Source organism: Rattus norvegicus, chromosome 11 (assembly GCF_021556685.1).
Source record: "Rattus norvegicus strain SHRSP/BbbUtx chromosome 11, alternate assembly SHRSP_T2T, whole genome shotgun sequence".
NCBI lineage: Eukaryota > Metazoa > Chordata > Mammalia > Rodentia > Muridae > Rattus > Rattus norvegicus.
Genome location: NC_141544.1, coordinates 75,577,408 through 75,603,907, shown reverse-complemented (window position 1 = coordinate 75,603,907; position 26,500 = coordinate 75,577,408). Strand labels below are relative to the sequence as shown.

At 44.7% G+C, this 26,500-nt stretch overlaps 1 protein-coding gene and 1 pseudogene across 7 annotated transcripts in view; both read left to right on the top strand.

The window, feature by feature from the left end:
- Igsf11 (immunoglobulin superfamily, member 11) overlaps nucleotides 1-26,500 on the top strand; it is a 151,191-nt gene that overhangs the window by 30,588 nt on the left and 94,103 nt on the right.
- On the top strand, nucleotides 9,835-9,935 carry LOC120095708 (U6 spliceosomal RNA; annotated as a pseudogene).

Sequence of the window (26,500 nt, the reverse complement as noted above, 5' to 3'; positions counted from 1 at the left end):
ATATGCATTTTAGCAGGTTATATTCTGCAGAGACAGGACATGTTCTGTTTTAGTAGATTCTGCCGGTCTTCCAAAGAGGTTGCACCGATGGTTGCTTCCACCACAGGAGAGTTCTAGACTCTACGTCCAGCCTGTGAGTGATAGGTACTGTCGGTCTAGGGCGTTATGACGTCACCTGTTCCGATGGTTATAATCTATTCATGTGTCTGTGTGTGTGTGTCTAGTTACTGTTTAGTTTTCTGATGACAAGTGGTATTACCTCCCCATCTCAATTTTTAAAAATATCAATTTTAAAAATTATGTGCATGGGTATGTGCACATGTATATTGGGTTCCCCATGGTTGACGGATTAATAAATTCTTATTAATAATGTCTCAAAACCCACCAAAGGACAGCTAGGGGCTCAAATAGAGCAGCAGGCAGACTTGGCTCGTAAGTAGCAATCATTTATTCCCTTTCTTTTTCTTTCTGTTGTTCATCTCTCTGTTTCTAACACCATATTTTTAAATTAAATTTATTCCTTGACAGTTTTCATACACGTATTATACATAAAATATATTCTGATCATTCTCTCTCTGCCCCTGCCAGCCCACACACCCTTTCCTGGGAATCTCCTGTGTTCATGTATGTCTGTTTTATTTTGTGGTCCACTTGATTTTAACCAGGGCTGTCTGTGTAATCATGGGTTTAGAGCTATCCCCCGGAGTCTGGTGGGCCAGCCTGTTCTATCAGCATTCTTTTTTTTTTTTGGTTCTTTTTTTTGGAGCTGGGGACCGAACCCAGGGCCTTGCGCTTCCTAGGCAAGCGCTCTACCACTGAGCTAAATCCCCAACCCCACCTATCAGCATTCTTATCATGGCCTTCTTCTCCATGTGTATCTTCCTTGTTTGGGGCTGAGGTTTCCAAGCTTATGATCTTATTTTCTCACTACATAGCATTTTCTTTTCAGATGATCAGTTTAGTTGTAAATAGAATCTTACACATCAAGCCCTTTGCATTTTAATGCCTCTGGTGTTTGTTTTATATAGGGATTTTTAATTTGCGAGTCAAAGATAGCTTTCAGGGAGTTCATAGAAAATTTACAGCCAAGTTAGTATTAGATTGCTTTTGCAGTGTTCCTTTTCTAAGAGAGTTGTCTCTCTCACCAGCTTCTGAAGTTTGTTTGCTCTTCAGTCCCCCAACAGTTGAGAGCCCACTCTACATATGCTGCTGTGGTTTATACAGCAGGAGTTAATGTGGGTTCTAGGTTCTTAACATATGCACCACTATAGCTAGAACTGTAGCTGGAGTTAAAATCTGCAGACTGACATGACTCAGAGAAGAAGAACTTGTAGAATATTTGCTGTTAGGATCAGGTAAGGAGATAGAAGTGCAGATCCATTGTCTCTAGTCAGCCTTGTGTGCTACCCGTGTGATCTTTATCACAGTGAGTCACTGCCTTTGCTGCTTATGTCATCAGCCGACTCTGGAATTAACAACATCCTCTCCTGTCCATAGAGTCTGTTATGTTCTAGGCTTCTGAGGGTAGGAAGATAAAAAGTGTAGGTGTCAGGTTTAGTCTTCAAGTGGAAGTGGTCCAGCTCATTCTGCCGGAACTCAGGGCATTAGTGGTTGGAATGGAGTTCAGTACAAATCCTCCTCCTGACCTCATTCCATCCACAGGATGGGGAGTTGGTTGGTTCTTGGGTGCTGTCCACTTACCAGCATGCATAATGGCAAGGGGGTAGTGGCCAGAAACAGGCAGGGCACGAGGCAGTGCCACAGTCCACAGGACCCACCTAAGCAGGCAGGAGATTTAGTGAGGCACTAACAGGGATGTGGACTTAGAAGAGGAAGTTAGAAGAGGAAGGTTTATATATCCTCAGATGTGAGAATAGTGTGCTACCGCAGCCTTCTAGATCGTAGCAGTCTGTTTCTCACAGAGAAGCCGAGGAACCTGGGATCTTTGTGTTGGAAGAACCCATGCTTCCTGCTGCTTATATTCAGAGACAACCATCTTTTGGTGTCCCTAGGTGATGGGAGAGACTTGTCTTGCCATGATGTGTCCAGTAATGATCTAATCATGTCTGAAGAGCACGGTCTACTTCTGTATACCACCACCTTGGGAATTTCAGCATTCGGCTTTGAGGGCTTTGAAGATTTAGTGTAACTGTCATAGATGAAGGCCCAGGACCATAGAACAAGGCTTGGAACCCACATGTGCCCTTCACACTCTCAGTTAGGTAACAGCAACAGCAGCAGTGGCACAAAGAGCCCCACATAGGACAAGTTGCACTTATCATCTCTCTCTGAATGAGCGACTCATCAGGATCCTGTAGCAGAGGCAAATGGTGAACCAGAAACTTCACATGGATGGGAGACCTGACCCTTTCCTGCCCTGGCCTGGAGCAGCTTTGAGTATCTCCTCCCTTCACTCGTTAAAATATTTTTTTTTCTTGAGTAAAACAGGGCAGGAGGAAGAAATCCTAAAGACTGAGGATTTTTCTGACACCTTCGCTCACAGAGGCTGTTCACGTTGGGTTAGCCGGAGATCAGATTGGATGGACCTTAGTTAACCTCCACATTCTGACTGCTCACGCAGGTTGAGAGTAGACTGTTATAGGTGTGTGATAGCTTGGTTGTCAACTTGACTATATCTGGAATGAACCAGCACCCCTATGTGAGCCTATATGAGAGCATGGAAGAAGGAAGCTTTTGCTCTTTGTTTTCTCGTGCCCTTGCCTTGCTAGCAAGTCCATTCCTTCACAGGCATTAAAGCCTACTTCTTGGCGCTGGGGATTTAGCTCAGTGGTGGAGCGCTTACCTAGGAAGCGCAAGGCCCTGGGTTCGGTCCCCAGCTCCGAAAAAAAGAACCAAAAAAAAAAAAAAAAAAAAGCCTACTTCTTTGTGATTCTGGTTTATACCGAAGACCAGCTCAGTCTCACGGACTGAACAACTACTGGATTCCTGGACTTTCAATTCATGGACAGCCATTATTGTATTAGCTGGACCACAGGTTGTGAGTCACTATAATAAATCATATATATAATATATAATTATGTATATGTATATTTATATACCTATATCATCTATATCTATATTTCTGCATCATATAACCATCTGTTTTAGTATTCTCCATACGCTAGAGATCCCTGACTAATACGGGCCAGCATTAGAAATAGCAGGAAGATCAGGCCTGTTTGAGAGAAAAAGCCTTTGCTTTCCATTATGTGTTTCTGTTAGCAAAGGAATGAAACACTGATGTATTACTCTCCTCTTGATAGTTTATTTAGATACACAGCCAGTCCCATGATCTTCATCTAGCCAGAGGCACCAAGTCTTGAGCTCTGTCCTAGTTTTTAGCGTAAGCCGATATTCCAAGATGGCAACAAGCAGGTAGCAATTGTGCATCAGACTGGGCTACACTGCTTTACCAGATCTCAGTAGATGATTTTTTTTCTTTCAAGAAAAGCCTCTTTATTTTCTTGATCACTTGGAGCGTTGTCTTTTAATACTTGGATTTGGCAGGCTTTCTCTGAGACCAAGGTGCCCACCATCAACTGAATGTGGGTAAACAGCTTGGCACAAGGAAGCTGAATGGGCTCTGGGCACCACATGTGCCTAAGGGCGGCCAACCATGGTATCCCCAGTCCAGTGCCAGGTCAGAGAGGTCCCAGTTCTGCTGTCACTGCCACTTCTCAGAGTCACACACTTCCTCTGTTTTCAGTGTTGAAGTTTCTAGTCTGGAGGTCAGATACTGGGTACCTCCTCTGTGCTGTGCACCACCACACACTTTTATATGTGTTTATTCATTAGTTCTGAAGACCATCCCATGAGACATCCCATCACCTAGCTCCCAGTGGAGAAGGGGCTGGTGTGCTTATGGAGCAGGGTGAATTTCAGTACCTGGAGTTAAGTGCCCGAGAGAGTACGTAAGATAACCCGGGAAGGGCCAGGCTCCGGTGTCAGGAAGTGATTAGATTTTGCCTCTTTAGTTCTGCCCTTTGTGGCAGTGTTGTGTCTATTCTAGGGCCTGGCTGTTGAAGAATGTGGGAAATATTTCTAAGAGTTGTGACTGGCCCTATAAAGGCTTTAAGAATCTTAAGAAAAAAGAAAGCATTACATTTCAAGCACGGGGAAACTCGAAACACTAAAGTATCCAGTAAGAGTGAGTCCTATGTTGTAACTACATCTGGTTCTTCCTCCTAGCCCCATGCTCCCAGACTAAGACTCAGACTGAAAATATATTTACAAACACTTTGGGCATGTAGCTCTATTCTGACTAGGTCATAACTAAAATGACCCAATTATTTTAACCTTCATTCTGCCACGAGGCCGGTTACCTGTGCTCAGGTACTGTGTGTCTGTTTGGTCACCTCTCTTTGGTGACCCTCCTGCCTTCTCTCTCCCAGAATTCTTCTCCCGGATGTCCTACCTCTATTTCCTGCTTAAGTCATAGGCCGTAGGCTTTTTAATGGACAGATGTCGCATCTATCCAGTCCAGTGTTCTCTCTTCAGTCCCACATAGCTGTGCATGCTACCTTCAAGAGTCTACGCTTTCCCTCACCCTTATCCCCACATCGCGGATCCTTGTGAAATGGCTTGGATTTGCTGATTGTGAAATTCAGCTTCAGTGACAAGGGGCTTCCTTTTCAGAAATTGTTATCAAATAGGAATGCTAGAAGACCCTTGTTGTCAAATTCAAAGAGGCATTGTTAAAAATTACTATATGTGTTTTGGGGTCAATAACAGGAAAGAAGCGTAAACTCTGTCCTCTCTGAGTTTATAACTTTACAGAAGGGGGAGTGATTTGTGAGTGCATAATAGATTCTAGGCCTTCCATATGCATTATTTAATTAGTTTTCAGTGTATCCCCTTCTTTTTCCTCCTCTTCTTCTCCTCCTTCCTCTTCTTTCCTTCTTCTTTCTCCCCTCCCATCCCCCTCTCCTTCTTCTTCCTCCTCCTCCTCCCCTTCCTCCTCTTTATTCCTTGGACTTAAAGGCAATGCTGATGTTTCAGTGCCCCAGTGGGACGCCATGTCACTCCTAAAGCAGTCTCCCCGGACTTTCTGTCTATATATTAATGTCAGTACCTTAGCCCTTGCCAGTTTGCTGTTACTTATATGCTTAAATATTTGTGCAACCCCCCTTCTTAGCCAATCTTTAATAAATGCTCATTTCACAGATAGTTAAGTGATAATTGTACAGTGTATAATTACATAGATAACTTAGATAATTGTATGGATAATTCAGATGGGCTTAGATCCTGAGCATGTGGGAGCTAGTAGAGTCTTTCAGGGTCTGAGTGGGACTTCTGTCAGTTCAGAGGAAGCTGAGTACACTGGAGTAGGCAGAAGAGAGTGGGAGCTTGTGTCAGACATGGTCATATGGGAAGGACTGTTGCTCGTTCCTTACTGGGAAGAACTTTTAGTTACATTCTGATGGGATGTTTATCCTTCAGCTCTTTAAAACTACCCCTAATGTCTCCTCTTTTGTTTCCTCAAAATTAATTATCTTTTGGTAGCTATGGCAACTCAGTTGAAGCTCCATTATGCATGCAGTCTGTACACATTGAACTATTTGCTGTCAGCATTCTAAACATTTTTCTGCTTATTCAATAATTCTCCTTCATAGCGTTCCCTTCTTTCTGTTGAAAATCGGCTTTCCCCTTTAGACTTGCAAGGACAATTTTATAAAGAATCCAGAATGATGGACTGGCTGATAAATTGTGGGAAATGCCCACCATCGTTGTTAGTAGTTTCTGGGCCATGTTTTGGTTGTGTGGACATCTTTCTAGTTGGTTCTCACTTTGAGGACCTCTCAACCCCTGCACTCACAGGCTTGGATGCTGAACTTCTGAGCTCTGGGGCCCTACTGTTCTCTCTCCGAGGTTCACATGTTGCCCTTCCTTCTTTGGATTTGGCACCTCTTGTCTGGACCCGGTCAAGCCAGTCCCACCTCTGTATGTGCCTCTTCTTTCCCCGGGTTGCTTTTGACTCTGCCGCCAGCTTCCTGGTTCAGCTCCCTGCCTTGTTTGGCCTCTTGATTGGTTTTGCCCCTCTCCCCTCTTTTGGGGAAGCTTTGAGCCTGTACCTTATCCCTCTGAGGTAGACCAGATGGTTGCACATTGTCTTGTCTTCTGTGGTCAGGGCAGTGTTTAACTCTTGGGTCTTTCTGTTATGAAAAGTGGGACAGAGAAGCCCTGTCTGCCAAGTGACTTGGTTAGATGAAGAAATGGACCTGTGCAACTCCTGGTACACAGTGAGTCTCTCACTGTCTCCACAGAACCAGTGTTGGAAGAGACCCCTTTTCTTTTAAGAACCATTTAAAAAGTTTAATTCTATGTACTGCCGTGTGTACGTGTTGGAGTATGTGCATGTGGAGACAAGTGCTTGTGGAAGGCAGAAGAGGTCGTTAAATCTCAGGAGCTGAAGTTAGTGGTTGTGAGCCACCCTAAGTGGGTTGTGGGACCTGAACACAGGTCCTCTGTAGGAGCAGCATGTCCTTTGTACCACGGAATTCTCTCTCCAGCCACTGCTCCTCTTTCATAAGACTCCTTACTTACTCATTAAATTTTTCCTTAGTGCCTGTTTTATGCTTGACTTTGTTTTAGGTATTAGAGACACATACTGGAAGCAAATAGACAACACAAAAAGGAGAAGAGAAAAGACCATGTAAGGCACTAAAAGAACAAGATAACACTACATCCATTTCAGATCACGTCTTTAAACGCGCATTCACTACAAATATAAATAGATTAAAATAGTATGGCAGAAAAAGTTATGTATGTAAATGCCTTTAAAGTAACCATATTTTTAAACCACCTTTTACCTCTGTGGGTGCTTGTTCGTGTCTTCCAGGGACATTTTGTATTCCCTGGTAGAGTGACATGGTCATGATGGCCCCAGGGTCCATGTCAGACACCCTTGCTAGTGATGTTAAATAAACTGGATTTTATCCAAGTGGCTGTTGTTGTCTCTAGTTAAATGCCTCCCTAATTGCTCAGAGCACTAACAGGAAAGAACCTACTTGTGAAGGTTTTGCTGTCGCTCAGTGTCACTTGCTCCACAGTGTCTGGCATAGGGCGACTGTCTGTGCAGGCAAGATCTGTGGACCCAGAAAACGTATGCTTCCCAGGTAGTGCTTTTACACACAGCCCTGGGGAGGGGGCTTTTGATAAAGTGGAGCCGCCCTCAGGTTGTAGCCCCTTCAGAAACATTTCAATTTCCGGTATTTACCAAAAATACCTAAACTTTAAATGTGTGACTGACACTTTTTCAAGAGACTTTTTAAAAGGTGTATGAGTAGGTATTTACAGGTTTGCCTCTGATTTTAATGTCGACAGTTTCCCAGCAGACCGGGAAGAGTGTGTGTAGGTGAGGTAGCTGCTTCGTGGGGAGTTGGCCCGGGTCTCTGGAGTACCAGGGTTGTAAATGCCAAAAGATACATTGTTTAGCGTTTGTGTTTCTCTTTTCTGCCCAACCCTTGTCTCTTGCCTCCGACTTTTGCTCTTTCGTGTCATGTAATGAAAAACCTGGGGAAGTAAAGTGGCCTTTTTCAAAACAGCACAGCATGTAGGAGGAAAAGTTTGGACCAGAATATGGGTAAATGCTTTCTTCAAGGGGAAAAAAAATGCAGCTGAGGGATGTTTCCAGGCCCTTTATTATTTTGCCCTCTCAGAGACACAAGCATGTACCTGGGTCTTTCTGTGTCTGTAGCTGTACCTCACAATGACTTTAAGAGAAACACGTGGCCATGCAGAACCGCACCTCAGCACTTGCAGCAGGCTCATTTAAGCACAGTGGGGTGCCTTGTCGAGTACCCAGTGTAATCCGGATTGGAGCCCCTGTCATGTCCTCTCGGTCCAGACTGGCTGAGATGATACAGAGGAGAGACTCCTGCCTCACTTCAGGATCTGCAGCAGCTGGAGAGAACGCCAAGCAGATGGGCTTTTCCACCCTGATTATCCCGACTCCCTAAATTTAGAAGTACATGCTTTAAAAAAAATGTAAATTACCCGAGGGGCTGGTGTAGCACATGCCAGGCTGTGCTAACGAGCGCAAATGGATGTCATCTGCTGACTCCCATGCTCGCGTCCAGGGCTCCAGCTCTGTTTGTTCTGTCTCCTTTAAGTTTGTTTCATTTTGTCATTGCTGTTCTCTCTGAAGCTGTGTCGTCAAGTCTCTGTTCGCCTGTGTATTGTTAGTTTAAGATGTACAGATGTGTGTATAGTTTTTTAAAATTTTTAATTAATTAATTAATTAATTTTGAGACAGGGATGTAGACCAGATTGGTCACTAACTTTCACTGTAGTCAAGGATGGCCTAAACGCTTGGTCTTCTCCCTCCCAAGTGCTGGGATGATGGGCGTGTGCTGCCACAACTGGTCTGTGTATAGTCTCTTAAATGAAAATAATTTGTGATCTGTCCTTTGAAGGACCCATAAGGGACCAGGCCAGGGGAGGAAGGCATTAGATAAGAACCTTCTTTGGTCTTACTTTTGCCACATTCTACCTGGGCAGATTTATACAGGACAACTTATTTCTGTTGTATGGGTGGATCGGATTAGGCAGGTAGTCTGCAAGGAACCTTTCACTATGAGCTGTCACTCTCTCTTTTTAAAAAGTCCATTTGCCAGTTATTTTGAATATTATCATTTTCCTAGCTAAATACCGCAGTGCCCAATGCGGAGTAGATGTTTAAATATTGTCAAAAGTACACTCTATATGTTTCTCCTTGGGAAAGCTCATTGAGAAAACGTTTTAGAAGCAAAATGTTGAGTGACCACTTTGTTTCCAGTAGAATATACTAAACTGGGTCTTTTCTGTTTCCTCTGATTGTTGAAGGGGCCAAACGATGGTCCAGAGACAGGGACAGTGTGAACAAACAAGTGAGATTTAGAAGTCTTTATCGCCCTCCACTAGGATGTGAAATATGTGGGAGAATCATTTCCTTCCTCCCTCCCTCCCTCCCTCCCTCCCTCCCTCCCTCCCTTCATCCATCCCTCCATCCATCGATTCATTCCAGACAGGGTCTTGCCACATGGCCATGGCTGACTTGATACTGTGTCATCCAGGCTAAATTTTAGCTTTTGATCCTCCTGCTTCAGCCCCAATTGTTGGGATTTACAGACATGACTAGGAATCAGATTTTAGATGAAATGCTTGTTTATAGGACCAACAGAAACGATCTGTGAGGCCAACATCAAAGGAGAGATTTGAGGAGAGATATGAATCTAGAAGGTTTAACTTGTGGGGAGGATGAAAAGAAAGGACACTCAGGAAGCAAGAGGGTGATGGGGAGGAAGGGAGAGAACATGGCTGTGCTAGCCAATCTCAGCACAGTCACTGGCAGTCACCGAAGCAGAGACTAACCTGGGGCTGCGAGCCTTTTCTGCATGCAGGGAGGTGGGAACTAGGGGAGTTGAGGCCAGAGACGAGGCCATGGGCCAGCAGAGGGTAGATGGTTTCAACTCACCCTGTGTGCAGGGAGAAGACTTCTAGAGCCTTAACCCTCACTCAAAATTGCTTTAGCCATTTGATTCTAGCAGCGGTGTGGTAGGTCAGTTGGCAGCTTGCTAGAAGACAGCGAACAGGGGTTGGGGATTTAGCTCAGTGGTAGAGCGCTTGCCTAGGAAGCGCAAGGCCCTGGGTTCAGTCCCCAGCTCCGGAAAAAAAGAACCAAAAAAAAAAAAAAAAAAAAAAGACAGCGAACAATCTGCTGGGGGTACTTCAGGGCCAAGTGAGACTCCTAATAGACGTGAGAAGTGGAGTCTGAGAGATTTCTCAAAATCCTTGGAATTATTATTGTTTCAAAGCCGAAATAAAAGTGTACTTGAAAGACCGTAAAACGAGTGTGAGCTTCCGCAGCCCATCTAGTAAAGATGGGAATACAGAAAAAGTCCGCACGGCCCCTGTGCAAGGATAACACGCACATCCGTGAAACAGTCCATATTTTTTTTTTTTTAACCAGAGGAAATTCCGTATTTTTAACCACTTTTTAATCAGTGAGAAGGAGCAAGATATCGAAGTTGTTGAGGATGTTAAACCAGAAGAGGAGAATGCAGTGGACAAGGAGATCACGGACACACATGAAGAAAGAAAATGTGGTACCAGGAATAAGAAAGTGGAACAGGAAATTTCCGAAGGAGAACAACATTACCACAGCCGCAGCAGCTGCTCGAGCCTCAGCTGCTACCAAAGGCAAGCGCCTGGCTGCTGTGGAAGGAAGACGAGATCCCAGTAGCTCTCCTGGTGGAAACACAGATGAAGGAATTAAAGAGCAAACTTGAAACTTGAAGAGCTAGAAACGGTTAGGCACACAGAGGCTCTAGAACAACGGCGGCAGTCGTTGCTCACCTACCGCCAGAACTTTGATGGAACAGTTGAAACAGGCCAATCTGAACAGCAGCAGCATGGTTCGCAAGCCACCGGCACTCAAGAGGACCTGGGCCGGCCCCACTTGAGCAGCAGGGCAGCCTGGCACAGTGCCTCGTTAGCAGCCCCTCCCAACCCTCTGATGCACCTCAGATGCTGGCATCCCGTGTCCTCCAGCCAGGTCAGATACCAAGTCCTTGTTTGATGATGCCTCAGACCTCCCTTATTGGGAGTGGCCTTGCCGGTCCTCCAATTCCCGGAAACATCTTAGAACCCTGGGTTCTCCTCTCAGCACCAAACAGCATGTATTCTTCCTCCTCTTCCTCCTCCTCCTCCTCCTCCTCCTCCTCTTCTTCTTCCTCTTCCTCTTCCTCCTCCTCTTCCTCCTCTTCCTCCTCCCCCCCCCCCCACCACCACAGGTGCTTCCAATTGGAAATCAGGTCCCTTAACCTCCTGCTCCAGGCTCACAAGTCTTAGCCACTGCTTAGCCTGGAAGGTACCGGGAGCCTCCACACCGACCACAAGCTGAAACGAAACGGGTGTGGCAAGACTCGTCTCTCTGCTTCTTTGGTTTTTCATTCAGGATTTTTTTTTCTCATAGACCCAAGCACGAGTCCCATGTCTCTCTACTGCTTGATAGTTCTGGTGTCAGGCCTTTAGCTGGTACTCAGTGGGAAGAAACCTGTGGAGACTAGTGTGCCCTGGTCATTTGGAAAATAACCCATGTCTCTGTCCCTTGTCCCCATGTGGCAGATATTGGCACTTGGTCTGCAGATCCTGTTGACATTAGTTTTTATCTCCCACTTGTCTTCTGTTTCACTGACGAATCCTATAAGATTATTGTCCTTTCTTCCCCTGTTTTGGTTGATTTAAGGAGAGCATCCTTAGTTAATAGAAACCAAAAACTGCGACAAGCAGAAGGAGATAAGGCACAGAGAGGCACACACACCTTAAGCAGTGGTTCTCAATTTTTCTAATGTTTTGACCCTGTAACACAGCTCCTCATGTTGTGATGACACCTCCCCCCAACACACACACACACACTCACACACACACACACACACTCACACACACATAACATTATTTCCTTGCTATGTCATAGCTATAATTTTGCTTCTGTGATGAATCATAAATATTTGATATGTGACCCCTGTTGAGAACTACCAAGGCACGATAACAGCCTTGTTTCTCCTTCTGAGCTGGGAGTGATGCTCCTGGTTAAGTCCCCGAGACTTTCCACCCATGTAAATGCACCCAGATGAGGAGAGCTGGGGATGGAGGAGGTACCCCGTTGGCTTTATTCCCTGGTGAAGACAGTGAAGGGCTCCATTCTGTCAAGAACACACCGCTGTTCCGAGCATATGGTAGAGGAGGCCACAACATTAGGACAGGCCCACTCCTTCCCTCCCCACCATTCTGGTTTTCTTGTCGCAGATCCACTGGGTTGGAACTAGATAGTTTGTTTTCCTAAGGGCACTTTGAGCTTTAAAGGTTGGGATTTGGGGCTTTCCTTAGGTCCCCATACTAGCCAGGAAAGTTAAACGAGTCTAAGGTCCTGTCTAGACACGTTTAGAAGTCCCAACTGATTCCCCCATATCCTCTACCCTCACTACTCCAATCTAGCCTCAAATCTAGGTTTTTGTATTTAAAAACCTCCCCCCCTATAAGAAAGGAAGAACAGAAACCTTTAAAATAGGCAACTAGACCATGCTAAGTGTTTTATCCCATGGAACCTGGTTGTGGTGGACAGGGCTGCAAGTCCCAAAACCACCTCTTGCAGTAGCCAGGTGAGTGGAGTCTCTTGAAGCAGTGCTGAGGTTCACAATGAAAGTGGAGACTCGGGTGTGGTGGGCAGCCTCCCTCCCAGAGCACCTTCTCTGGGTGGTTGAGAGTGTGCTGAGAGTACAAGGAGCTCACTTGGCTACAGAGCATTGTGCTTCAAGGTTTGGGATGCTCACACTGCGGGGGAAGCCTCCAGAGGAAGGGTCACAGAAATGCCCTGATTTGAGCTGGTCTCTCCCCCTACTGATAAGTGATTTCATGGCTCGTGGTTCCGTCCGCTTGGCCACCCTCCTGTCTTTCCATGAGTAGCAAGTGGGTACTTTGGGCAGAGCTTCATTTCCTGGTCGGTTACATGACCAAGAGCGCAAGGTAGAACAGCTTTTGGATATCTTTTCCTGCGTGTGTTTTAAATCTTTACACGTGAGAGGGTATAGGGAGGTGTCTGTAACACCTCAGAACTTTCCCCCTTAATGTCAGAACACAGAAATCCACAGTCGAGATTTGTCCTCATTTGCTTCTAACCAGGTGGCTCTGCTCACCCTCAGAGACCTGAGTTACTGGAGCTGAGGAAGCTTTGTTCCTTTTTCGTGTATGAGCTCTGGGCTCTTGGGGTGGATGTGGCAGTGGAAGTGAGCACGTGCCTCACAGAGCTTAGACTCCAGTGCCTTTTGACAGTGCCCAGGTCTCCTCCACTTCCCTCCATTCTCTTCTGAAGGAAACTCACCCCTTCAGAATACTCACTCTTCCCACTGGAGTCCTAGACTCTGGCCCTCTGGTTTATACTGTGGCCCTTTGTTGTCTTTAACGTGATTGCTTTCCATTTTGAAAGCTGCAGGTGTAGGTATTTATAAAAGCCTGGCCAGCGTGTCCTTGGGTTTCATCCCTGTAGTAATACCAGATCAGCTCTGTGGGGCGGGGTACTGTGTGGGCTTTGTACGGATGTGCTTCTCAGCGTGGGTCTCCTTTTCTTTTGTTTTATAGTTTTTAAATAAGGAGAGTTCTGAGACCTTGGGAGAAAATGAATGAGTAAATGAACCACCATTTAGGAAAGGAGAATGTAATGGGGGAGCTGGAGAAGGAAAGAGGTGTAGAATTGGATGGAGTTTCAGTTAGGAGGGGAGGAATGTAAAAACCAAGCTACGTTTGTTCCTGGAGAGTCAAATCCAGCCTTTGGTGAACATTGTCTAGTCCATGAGTGACCAGACCTCAGAAGCCTAGGCTGATGGAAGTGACAGGCATTCACTGTCATCTCATTGGATAGCACCCACCTGGGCAGAAACTACGATGCCATCTTTTAATGGGGGCAAGAGGATGTGAATTAGGGGTTTGCAACTCCATAGGAAGAACAACAATATCAACTAACTGGACCCCCCCCCCAGAGCTCCCAGGGACTAAACTACCAACCAAAGAGTACACATGGGGGGACCCATGGCTCCAGCTGCATATGTAGCAGAGGATGGGCTTATCTGGCATCAGTGGGAAGGGAGGCCCTTGGTCCTGTGGAGGCTCGATGCCCCAGTGTAGGGGGATGCTAGAGGGGTGAGGTGGGAGTGAGTGGTGGTGGGGTGGAGGAGCACCCTCATAGAGGTAAAAGGGAGGGGGGATGGGATGGGGAATGGGAAATCAGGAAGGGGAACAACATTTGAAATGTAAATAAATAAAGTAACCAACTAAAAAATACATTGACTGATGTCTGTAAAACTCATAGTTCAGAATCTCGTGAAAGGCTTGGGAAATAGCGCACAATTTTGAGAAGAGCAGACCCAAGCAACTTTCCTCTTCCTGAGTTTGTCTGGATGGGTCTGCCAAGTTTTCTGTTTGTCAGACTCTCTGGCCATCTCTCTCCTCTGGGCTCTCTCCCCCAACCTGGCATGTGTGTCATTTGTTTATCTTATACTTCTTGGCATGGACAGACCCCTGTCCCACTGGCCTGGGAGGAGGGGAAGCACTTTGCTCAAGTCCCCTCTTCTCCCTTTCCCCCCTCTCCCCTCCGCTCCCCTCCCTAGTAGTCACATGTGAAGCCAAGTTGCCTTTGCTTATTACCTACTGTCTCTTCTCACCCATCTCAGTTACTCTTTTAGTGTAGAAGTAAAACGTGTTCTTTTTAAAGTTCTGATCCATAAGTAATAGCTGTTGTCTCTACCATGACAGTTTCCCATAATATGCTGGTTATAAATGGTTCTCCTTTTCTGACTCAGCGAGAAGTTTAACCAAGCTAATTTACATGCTGGGCCTGAGTCCCTAAGCCAGGCAAAATACGCTGTGTGTTTCTGTGCCTCCCCTGTTCTCCATTGCTGTCCCTGATTCCCAAGCAGACACCAGAGGATGCTTCCCCCTGCCATCTCAGACTCCCTAAGTACCGTGTACTTGGTTTAGAAGTTTGACGAATGCACGTTCCCGAGTTACTGAGCTCACTGATGGCTCAGTGCTGCTGTCTACAGAACACTGGTAGGTTCTGTCAGGCAGAACTTCTTTTTCTTGTCAACTACAATGTAAGACAGGCAATTATCCTAATTTTAGAAGTAGAGAGAGGGGTGCAGTGGGGTAACTAAGCTGCTCCTTGGTTGTCAGGGCTGTGGGAACTCAGATGAGAACCCAGGTGAGTCTGCTTGTAACATCACCAACCCTGCCTCAGAGAAAGGGCCCAGAAGTGGTCACAGACAAGGGTTTTCTTTTTTTCCCCAATTAACTTCATTGAGGTTCAGTTTGAGCTGAAACATCTTCAGCTATGTAGAGAGAGCAGTTTTGTGATAGCTGGGTTTGTCTAACAAGTCTCTATTTCAGTAGAGATAGAGGGCGTTTTTATTCATGCGTAAAGATCACCTGCGGCAGGCCTAAGAAGGGGCTGTCTGCTGAAATGGTGTATTTGGTTTGAACGAATCCTATAATCCATGTATTTTTAACCTGGTATCTTTCACCTGTCATAATGACATATTAAAAAATAGTTGCTATTAACTTCTTCTTTAAAGACTTATTTTACGTGTGGGAATGTTTCACCTCTATGTACCACATGGATGCCTGGCATCCACAAGGTCAGAAGAAGGCATTGGATCCCTGGAACTGGAGCTGTGGATGGCTGTGAATCACAGTGGAGTGCTGGGGACCAAACCTGGGTCCTCTATAAGGGCAGCGCAGGCTCTTAACGGCCGAGCCTCTCTCCAGCCTTGCCACAGTGATTTTGAGACTCACCGAGTGCATCAGTACTTTGATTTTTTTGGGGGAAAAAAACTTGTTGTGGCTATGTTTTGTTCTCCCGTCCTTTTGATGGGGAGCATTTGAGTTGCTTCTGGCTTGGGGATTAGCGTTAAGAGACAGCTATGGACACATTCATTCTTTGGTTTTGGGGGCCGGGTAACTAAATGTTTATTAGGGAAATGGTTGGCTTTTTACGTTTCATAGAAACGCTCAAACTGTTTTTCAGAGTAATTGCTCCATTTTCTTTGGCAAACTGTTCATCCAAATATCTTGCTTGGCTTTTATTAATTATTTAGTTTTTATTTTTTAAGGGTCTTTGTTTTCTCACTATTGAGCAAATGTTCTTAACTTGAGAAGCTCCCCATTTCTATTATTCTGTCTCGAAATTGATTTTTCTTCCTTTATTTTCCATTCTGCATTTAAGCTTATCCAATGAATTCTAGATTGCAGACATTTAAATTTTCCAGCCCCTCATTTTCTCTTATTATAGCTTGTCGGCGCCAGCACCGACCTGGTACCGAGAATCGGGCGAAAGCCTACGGGATGAAAGAAACACACATACACACACACAGGTTATCGTGTCAAGCCAGGAGAGGAAGAGAGGAAGAGAGAGAGAGAGAGAGAGAGAGAGAGAGAGAGAGAGAGAGGGGGAGGAAGATGGGAAGGAAGAGTGAGAGTGAGGAAGAAGAGTGAGAGTCTCCTGTAGCTTTATTCACCACTTATATACCCAAGTCTCCAGGTAGAAAATAACTGGGAAGCACAGTGGGAAACCCTGGCTCGTGACTACCTGGCTCGTGACTTCGGTAACAAAAGACCAACTACGAGACCTGATTAGGGAGAAATCCCAGAAGACCAGCCTAAATCTCAAGGATAAAGGCTGAGGAAGTAAAAGGCAGAAGTAAATTGACCACCACCCAGGTGTGGTCCAGGTGTGTCAGTTCCACATGCATCAGCCGGGCTCAGCAGAGGTCATGCAGTGGAGATATCGGGTGTTTACTACTTGGTCTTTTCTTCCTGTGCCGTAAATACATGGGAGAGGCCTCTGTCCAACAATCCCATGACTTCTTAACTGTGGCCATGCAGTTACAAAGCAGCCAGGCCCAAATCCAATATGGCACTACATCTCCCCCGTTATTCTTTTATAAAAAACCATTAGGTGGAAGTAGTGGTCTGAGAGAGATCAGACATGCCTCACAGAGTGCCCAGCTCGGCCATGGCGAGCCACTCTTGCAGTTAGGACTGCACCCCAATGGCTAGAAATGAACTTATGCTGTAACACACCGTTCTGGGCTATACGTGTGTTTATTGGGGGAGAAACTGGGCAGAGGAGCATTTGACCGGCCCGTACGTTTAAACGGGGTGTAGCCACCTCTGTCTTAGGATCGACCTCTCAAACCCCAGCCTTATCTGTCATAGGATCACCTTGTCGCCCCCAAGGTTCCTGCCTTAGATTGGTCAGGGGTCAGAGGAAGTTGCCCGTCCCTGAGGATAGCTACATTGGATCATCTTGTCATTCCTCTTACTTGAGCCCAGGGGCGAAAGAGTAGGAGCCAGATGGCATTAATTTAAGAGATTGTGGAAGTTGAGCCTCTCCCGATAAGTAGTGGGCACCTCATCTGGTTCTCCTCAGCTGCTACCACCAAGGGCCGTAGTCAAGCCGCTCCTATAATCAAATTTTAGAATTCCCAATTGTTAGCAACTACTCCAGAAAGTTCACCCACTGTGCTTGCCTAACAATAGATTGGGGGAGGGTAACTCCAGACACTGCAGACACAATGGCTGCAGCAGTAATGGCTGCCACAATAGCAGCGAAAATGCCTAGGTCTTTCCCAGGACAGTTCAGGATTGGTCATTCTTCTCTGGACCAACCAGCAGGCAATGGAACCATGTCTGAGATCTGCAGAACCAGGGCAGAGTTCCCCAGTCCACAGCAGCTTCCAGCAAGCAGCAGTGCACAGAGGGTCGGAGGGCAGGCCGAGATGGGACAGGACACAATGACTGCAGCAATGCCAGAATTTCTGTGATGACAAAAGATGAGGGGGAATCCTCCGTCTTCCTCTAAGGGCACAGGAATGACTCCAGGAACCAGAACCACGAGAGCTGAATTGAATCTTCATGCTCCCAGGATCAGCATGGCTCACCAGACTCTCAGGCAGCTGGCACACTCCTGTAGCATTCTGTAGAAAAAACACAAACATTCCCTCTTCCCCATATAAAATACCTGGACAGGATCATGCCAATATGTGGGTCTTTCTATTTCACCTAGGCAGAAGTATGCCTAGTTGTAGGGTGCCATAAACCTTGGCATCCAAATTTTAAAATTGAAATAAAAGGAGCATTATTTAGCGTACAGGGATAGCTCCCCCTTTTATTTATTAAAATTGTTAAAATATTATTTATTAAGATAAGTCCTCGAGTATTAAATTGAGGACACTGAGCACTTGCATTTATAAATTGACTTGTATACCAAATTATTGTTTCCAGCATTATTGTTTTGATGATATAAAAATGAGACTTTTTGACTAATTGTTTCTATGTAAGGCCTATAATCTGCCTGGTATTATTGTCGTCCCTTGCTAAGGGTTCCAGGCAATCCAGTTTGAGTTCTTAAATGGCCCATAAAGGAACAGTACTTAGTGCTCTTAACCACTAAGCCATCTCTCCAGCCCCTCACCAGCTTTATTTACCTAAACATAAGCATTAATTAGAAATGTCAAATCCTGTAAACAAGGTCCAGATTTAGCCTTATTTAGAAATCCCTGAGTTGGCAGGGTGAGGCTGGGCGTTGAAAGTAAGCAAATGGAGCTTCCTCTTTTCGTGAGGGTGTGTTATCAACTCCATTACCATTTTCAAAGAGCTGGGTCTATGGTATTGTTTAGTTCTCTGAGCCAGAGCACTGAAAGGACAGTGAGTTGTCAGACATTCACACTGAAATCACTCACTGATTTCAAGTAGAAAACCTGCCTCTAATAAAGCATTAAGTAATTGTAAAATTTGAGGGCTAGTAGTATCTAAAAAAAAAGGAAAACTTTTTAATCAATTGTAAAACCACAAGCCACACATTGGCTATAAGTATATGAATTGAAAGCTTGATTTTTAACATTTAAAAACAGTGGCTACAGCAAGTAATTTAATAGTCTGTGTTGAAGCAGGGGAAACTCAAGAGAATAAACAAGTGATCCAATCATACATGTAGCCTTTTCATTAGATGAACCACCTATAAATACATAAGTGCATTTTCTATGGGTTGCATGCACAAATTTACAGGAAATACAAAAGCATGTAAAGAGTAAAATTATCAATTTTGCCTGAAATTTGTATATGTAATAGGCCAAATATCAGTATTTTGTAATAACCAATTAAATTGCTGTTTGGACTAAGGTATGTTTCACCAGGTTTCTTTTTAAAATACTTCCATGACTCTAGCCTACAATTCTGTATTAACACAGCTGAAGTTTTATCTCCAATGTGCATAACAAAGACCTAAGTCCTCTGGTAAGGTGAGGTACTTAGCCAATTAACATATCCTTAGAAGCTTAAAATTAGCTTCAAATATTCTTTTCTGGAGTAGTGTAACAGCTACTCCCCAAATATTAAAGCTCATTTTGAGAGCAAAGGTTTGTAGTAAAAATTTCCATATACCTTGAAAGATTTAAGTTCTAACTTCTTACAATGAAGAAGCAACGAAATTACATAATACAAGGCTGTTAGCAATCCTCTAAATCTATCTTGAATGGCGGTTGAAGTAAGCAAACAGGCTATAATGCTCTCACAAGTTCTAAAACCTCATCAATCCTTCGTAAATCTTGTAACAATCTCTACCTGTTTGATTTTTTTCTCAATTATAAATAAGTTTGAGTTACTCAATGTAACACTGGCAATCCTTAATCACAATCCTTACGTTCTCCTTGTAACACCAGAGCACAACCACAAGGTCACCTGAGTTCTGAGTAGTGACTAGGCAGCTGTCCTTGGGGCAGTGGAATTAGCATTAAAATACAGATAACTTCAGGGCAAACCACAACTTTGGAAAGCAAAACTTAACCTCTAACAAACTAGTCTCCAAAATCCAGTCTCCAAAACACCGGAGTCTATCCTTCATGCTACTAAGTTTGACTGCCAATTCCTACATATGAACGCACGATGGTGCAGTCTCCAATACCTCAACAAAGAGACATTGCCCTAAATCTTTTAGAAGCCTGATTTCTAGGATAAGAATTCCATAAAAATATTATCTCAATTTAGACCTGTTTCCCTAGGTTGGCTCATGCCACATGTTGTCTAGAATGACTTCATACAAATTACAGTTTTAAGCCAACTTTCTGTTACCAATATTATACTTTTTTAACCATATCCAATAACTTGAAAGCCAATAGTCCATAACCAAGGCATGTAGAGCATATTTATACATTTAAAACCAATCAGAAACAAAATTGAAGTGGCTACACCTATCTTTAATATTTAGACCAAGCACCATTTTTACTTTTCTAGCTATGATTTTAAAAGAAGCACCTTGTCACCTGTTGAGTCAAACAATAAGTCAGGGATTTTTCTAAGAGAAACAGCCATCCGCTTCCTTAACATAGAAGCTGAGGAGCTGCTGGCTCCTTTAAGATTGGCTACTGTAAACATTTAGCCAGCCCCCTGGGGAGCTTGCCCAGCAGATTTAGGCTTCTAGCTACAAATGTAGGCTCCAAAAGCCAATTGAAACTCTTTATTTATTTGTACCTTTTTTTGAAAGGAGTTAAAACTACATCAATGGATGAATCAACCAGCATTTAAAATTTTAACCTTTTCTTTTAAACATGAAACACAAAACATTTAAACAACGAGAAACAAAAACCACAGACATAAACTGACAGACATGGACAGCTTGGTGCACCAAGGACAAACAATAGACATAAAGGGAAAAAACTAGATGGTGTCCCACCGAAGGGACCCACATATCCTACCTATGGAACCCAGAACCAGAAATAAGCATTTCTCCAATAGGAGCCAGCAGAGAGGCAGGACGTCTCCTGCTTTCCCTCTGTTCCTAGGAGAGCTCTGAAAAGGTTTTTCTTTCTCCAAAGCAACCGCGGAGAGTCCGGGAGGACTGTTTTTCCCCAACCCGTTCTCTCTCATGTCTAGGGTATAAACTATCTCTAGTCAGGGTCCAAAGACTAAAATATAACTCTAACAGAACACATATGCAAAAACACTTTACCGTTACCTTGTCCCTTTTTTATGACAAGTTTTACTCAGGCTAGCCCAAATCATCCAGGCCTTTCCTGACCCATCTTACGTCCAATCCGTCCCTTCTCCTCCTATGCCGGCCGGGCTCCAGGGACGTCCCGTAGGTGGTACCCCCTTTCTTCTCCGATCTCGGTGGGACCTCCATTTGTCGGCGCCAGCACCGAGCTGGTACCGAGAATCGGGCGAAAGCCTACGGGATGAAAGAAACACACATACACACACACAGGTTATCGTGTCAAGCCAGGAGAGGAAGAGAGGAAGAGAGAGAGAGAGAGAGAGAGAGAGAGAGAGAGAGAGAGAGAGAGAGAGAGAGAGAGAGAGAGGAAGATGGGAAGGAAGAGTGAGAGTGAGGAAGAAGAGTGAGAGTCTCCTGTAGCTTTATTCACCACTTATATACCCAAGTCTCCAGGTAGAAAATAACTGGGAAGCACAGTGGGAAACCCTGGCTCGTGACTACCTGGCTCGTGACTTCGGTAACAAAAGACCAACTACGAGACCTGATTAGGGAGAAATCCCAGAAGACCAGCCTAAATCTCAAGGATAAAGGCTGAGGAAGTAAAAGGCAGAAGTAAATTGACCACCACCCAGGTGTGGTCCAGGTGTGTCAGTTCCACATGCATCAGCCGGGCTCAGCAGAGGTCATGCAGTGGAGATATCGGGTGTTTACTACTTGGTCTTTTCTTCCTGTGCCGTAAATACATGGGAGAGGCCTCTGTCCAACAATCCCATGACTTCTTAACTGTGGCCATGCAGTTACAAAGCAGCCAGGCCCAAATCCAATATGGCACTACAATAGCTTCTGTGTTTTTTTTTAAACTAAGACTTCCTGTCTTTTCATTTATTATAAATGCCCATTTTCTTTGTTGAACATAATTGCAACAGCTAATTTAAAATCCATGTCTGATAATTCCAGTATCTGACTCATCTTGAGATTGGCATCTGTGAAGGTTAATTTAATGTGTCTGGTTGCTGGGCCTTGGGATGCCTAAGAAGCTAGTTACATATCCTATTGGTTGTCCCTGTGAGGTGTTTCTCAGTGAGATTAGCACTTCAACTGGTCATCTGTGAAAGGGCCTGACCCATGTGGGTGAAAACCATGATGTTGAGGGTCTGAAGAGAACAGATTGACTGAAAGGTTAGATTCTGGAAGGGCCAGACTGAAGGATGGGGGGCAAGGGATCTTCTAGCCTTTGTGCCCCTGGTTCTCAGGTCTTCAGATCTGGACAGGAATCACAGTCTTATCAGCCACCAGAGTTTTCCCATCTCCAGCTCCTAGCTGCGTGATGATGTGACTTCCATCCTCCAAGAGTCGTCTATGGTACCGTATCTTGTTATAAATCTGTCTGTAGAAGTGTCTGCAGGCGTGGGGGGGAGTGTGAGAGAGGAGAGGATGGGGAGAGGGTGAGCAGAGAAAGTACATGAGAAAGCCGGAGACAGAGGCTGTCTGTGATAGCATGTCAATTTTCTTTTTCTTTTAAAAATTTTCCTAGCCTTTTAAAAACTGAGGTGAAATTTTAAATCATGTCATCATTATATCAAGCAGAGTGTGTTTCATGGAGTCTTGTTTCTGTTACCTGGGCCCATGACACTCTGGTTATTATTACCTGCTCAGTAAGTAGCATTTCCCTGGGTCAGACAGCCTGAAGACTGTCATGCCCAAGGAGGATGGCGGCTCAAACCTCATGACTCTCTCTCTGTGTGACCCTCTCTCCACGGGTTTGAATGTCATCCCTTGTCTTCTCGTCTTTGATTTGCTCACTGTGACTTGTTTTGCTTAATTTTACCAAATACACAACCAGATACACACCAATACACACCAAAGTGTTATGTTCTGTGACATGGCTTGACACTTCATGCTTAATTTGTAATTTGGACATCACAGAATAAGGTAGAAATTCAGTCCCCTGTGGGGCTGTGACTTTCTCCTTTTGTGTGGTGTTGTGGTTTGTATATGCTTGGCCCAGGGAATGGCACTATTAGAAGGTGTGGCCCTGTAGGAGTGGGCGTGGCCTTGGAGTAGGCATGTCACTGTGGGTGTGGGCTTTAATACCCCAGTTAGCTGCCTGGAAGCCAGTATTCTGCTAGCCACCTTGAGATGAAGATGTAGAACTCCTCCTGCACATGGCTTCCTGGATGCTGCTATGCTCCCGCCTTGATGATAATGGCCTGAACCTTTGACCCTGTAAGCCAGCCCCAATTAAATGTTGTGATTCTAAGAGTTGCCTTGGTCATGGTGTCTGTTCTCAGCAGTAAAACCCTAAGTGTAAGACACGTGGTAATCAAAAATAGCATGGTAACCAGATGATGAGTGAAGCAAAAGCCTCCTTCTGGGAAGGCTTGGAGGAAAAGCAAAGGAATCTTGAATCCTATTAATACTTGCCTCTTTTTTTTTCTTTTTTCTTTTTCTCATATTTTGGGTTTTGCAAAGGACTTTGGCACTGTAGGAGAAGAGAAGGCTTGATAGTAGCAGCATTTTGGATATTTTACTTTGAGATTAATGGTTGGCCTCTTTAATTTATGGTCTTGAAGGCTGCACACGGGAGCAAGTGGACTAAATAGCTCATAGTTTGTATCTGCAGATGGCCTACTGGGGTTCCCCAGAGGAGCAAGTGTATGCACCCATGTGCTCATGTATTCAGAGACGTTTAGAATTGGCCACTGTGATTGAGTGGTCGCAGAGTTGACCTCCCAGGTTAGATCCAGGCAGAAGCCACTGTGGAACCAGAAAGAGCTGATGTCCAACCTAGAGAGACTGGCAGGATTTGCTCTTGCTCTGCCGGAGGCCTGCCCCCATGTGAAAGGTAATTCCTTTCCCTCACTCAGCTAATTTAAATAGTAGTCACATTCCAAAACACATTCAGAGAAACATCCAGAATACTGCTTGACCATACATGTGAGCCTTCCTTATAGCCTATTGGGGTGGCATTGAAGACAAACCCTCACAAGCATACACGCTTTTAAGCCTTAACTCAGGAACTCTTAAAGACATACACAGGATGCTCAAAGTGTCACTGAGGTCTTCAGGGGAGAGGATGAATGCGTATCCTAGATTTCCTTCCTGATTCCCCCCAGGAGTCTCCTTTAGCCTCAGCTTCTAACCCTTGGATCTAGTCCATGGTAGAGCAAGGAGGAGGAAAACAAAAAGAGAAAACTTTTTCCAGGAAAGCCTTCACAGTTGAACTTTTATCAGAGGCTTTAGCATTTGAAAGCACAAGGCCACATTCCAAAGCCAGCTACGGTGGGGCTTGGGCAAGCTGTTGTCATATTTATATTGACCTCCACAGCAGATCACTAACTGTCCTGACGCGTTCCTCTCTTTGTGGGATACCCAAGATCCTTGAAGTAATCTTGATGTTTATTTGCCTAATTTTTTTTTTTCAAAGAAGTGCCTATCCTTGCAGAAGGATGGCCATTGGGGTTTCAGCCTTCCCTGATTCTGTTTTTACAGGGGGTCAAGTTCATTTCTCTGGCTCTCAGGCTCTTGGTCATAATGATAGGAAAGCCGAAAGGTTCCTCTTCATCCAACAATTAGGAAGGATGGAGAAACCTCAACGATGCTATTTTACTTCGAGGGTTTGAAAGCTGAGTGTGCATTTGCTGATGAAAGGAGGCCCTGGCAATGGGTGTGAGTTTAACATCTTTGCAGCCTTGCTAGAGAGAGGACTGTTAGGTACCAACCGAAAACTCCGAAGTCACAAGTCAAAAACCAGCCCTTCTTGCAGGAAGCTGCTTGTGTCCGGTTGTGTTGTTACAGAAACTAACGGTCTGGCTAACCCACGTGCAGATTGCAACTTAAGTCTATCGAAGCCTTGGAAAAGAAATGAAAGGCCTAAGTAATGGTTAAAAGTCTCTTCTTTTCCTTTTTTTTTTCTTTTTAAATGAGTGCTGTAGATAGAACCCAGGATCTCACATACAACTCTCTAGGCAAACTCTATCCCTGAGCTATGTACCATCCCAGCCGAGAGTCTTGTATTTTGCGCTTATTTTAAATTTGGGGGCTGGGAGCCTGGAGAGATTGGCTCAGTGGTTGAGGGTGCTTGTGTGTTCTGATAGAGGACTGGAGTTCAGCTCCCAGCACCCACGTTAGGCAACCCACAACTAACCGCCTGTAACTACAGCTCCTCGTGGGCTGATCCCTTCTGGTCTCTGTGGGCACATGTACATATGCACATGCATACACACATGCACATGTTAGGGCACACACACAAATAAATTAAGATGTTAAGAATTGAGACTTTCTTCTTAAATCCAAAGACACTTCCAACTGCTGCTTGTGAATATCATAAGAGAGTAGATGGTATTGTTCATTGTCTATAAAAGATTGGTTTACTGTTAGGTATTTTTCTTCTCCCTCTTTGGATTTTGAAGCATTAGATACATTCTGTTTCAAGGTATAAGGAATTTGGCCAGATAATGTGATCCACTGAGATGGATTAAAACTCTCCAGCTGGAGTTGCAAAATGGAATGTTGATATTCTTTCTTTTTCCCTTTTTTTATTCTTTGAAAATTGTGTACATATATGCAGTGTATCTTGGTTGTACCTGACACCTACTCCTGCCCTCTGTCTCCCCCCACCTCCTGCCAGTGCACCCCCTTTCAACTTCTCTCTCCTCATATAGCCCACTGAGTCTAGTTCACGCTCCCACACGTACATCAGTGAATCTACTAGGGATTGGGTAGTCTACCCATATCTATCCATCAAAGGAAAACGATTCTCCTCCCAGGAGCCATCAGTTGCAGCCATGCCATGTCCAAAGGACAGCGTGCCTCCTTGTCCTCTCCATCATCCTGCAGCCCTGCTAGGACAGTCTTTGAGCCTTGGCAGCAAGGGTGGATGTCGACAGCCTTCCTGTGTCTCTGCACTCAGGATTGCTAATGCACAGCAGTTGAATAGTTATGGCTCTGCATTAATCACTTCCCATTGCAATAAGAAGCTTTTCTGACCAAGGTCGGGAGCGGCACAGATCTTTAGAAGGTGACTTGGCAATAAGCCCATTCAGCAAAACCACATCAGTAAGTTCTTCCCGTGGACCCATGACTTTCCCCAGGGTTTCGAGTGTGTTTTCAGCTGTATTCTGTCTTGCTTTATGTCAACTTGATGCAAGTGTTAAGTTAGAGAGGAGGGAGCCTCAATTGGGAAAATGTCTCCATATGAACAGGCTGCAGACAAGCCTGTGGGACATTTTTTAAATTCATGATTGATGTTGGAGAGCCCAGCCCACTGTGGGTAGTACACCCCACGGAGCTGATCATCCTGGGTTCTACAAGAAAGCAGACCGAGCAAGGCATGGGGAGCAAGGCCAGTAATTAGCACTCCTCCCTGGCCTCTGCGTCACTCAGCCTCCAGATATTCCCACCTGGTTGGAGTTCCTGCCTTGGCTTCCTCCTTAGATTGTGACTCAGGGTATGTAAGCTAAATAAACCCTTTCCACTCAGGTTGCACTTGGGCATGATGTTTCAAAAGAGCCGTAGTAATCCTAACTAAGATATAGTACTGGGCACAAATTCCGTCTTGTAGAGCATCTTCTCATCCAATCCAGAGAGTAAAAATAAAGATTGTTGTCTTTTGTCCCCAGACACCTCTCAGTATTACAAAAGCTAGACAGCTGGTGGAAAATTTTCTAGAGAGTTCAAGATTAATTTCTTTATGAACTGCAACAAAAATATGGGCTATCTTCAGCAACCTTTAGTTATGGTGGCAGCGAAGAGCCTCTGCTTTTTGGAGGCTTCTAGGGCTGCCCTGACCAGTATCTTACAAGAGGTAACATGTGCCTGCCTCTAAGATGGTCAATTAATAATCACTGCCTTCCGGAAGTAGCTTAATTGTTTATATTATCTATTGACTTATAGGTCAACAGTGCATATTGAGTTTAGTCAATGCTCCTTTCTAGTTATAAATGATAAGTCATGCTAACATGTTGGGATCGCCAAAGT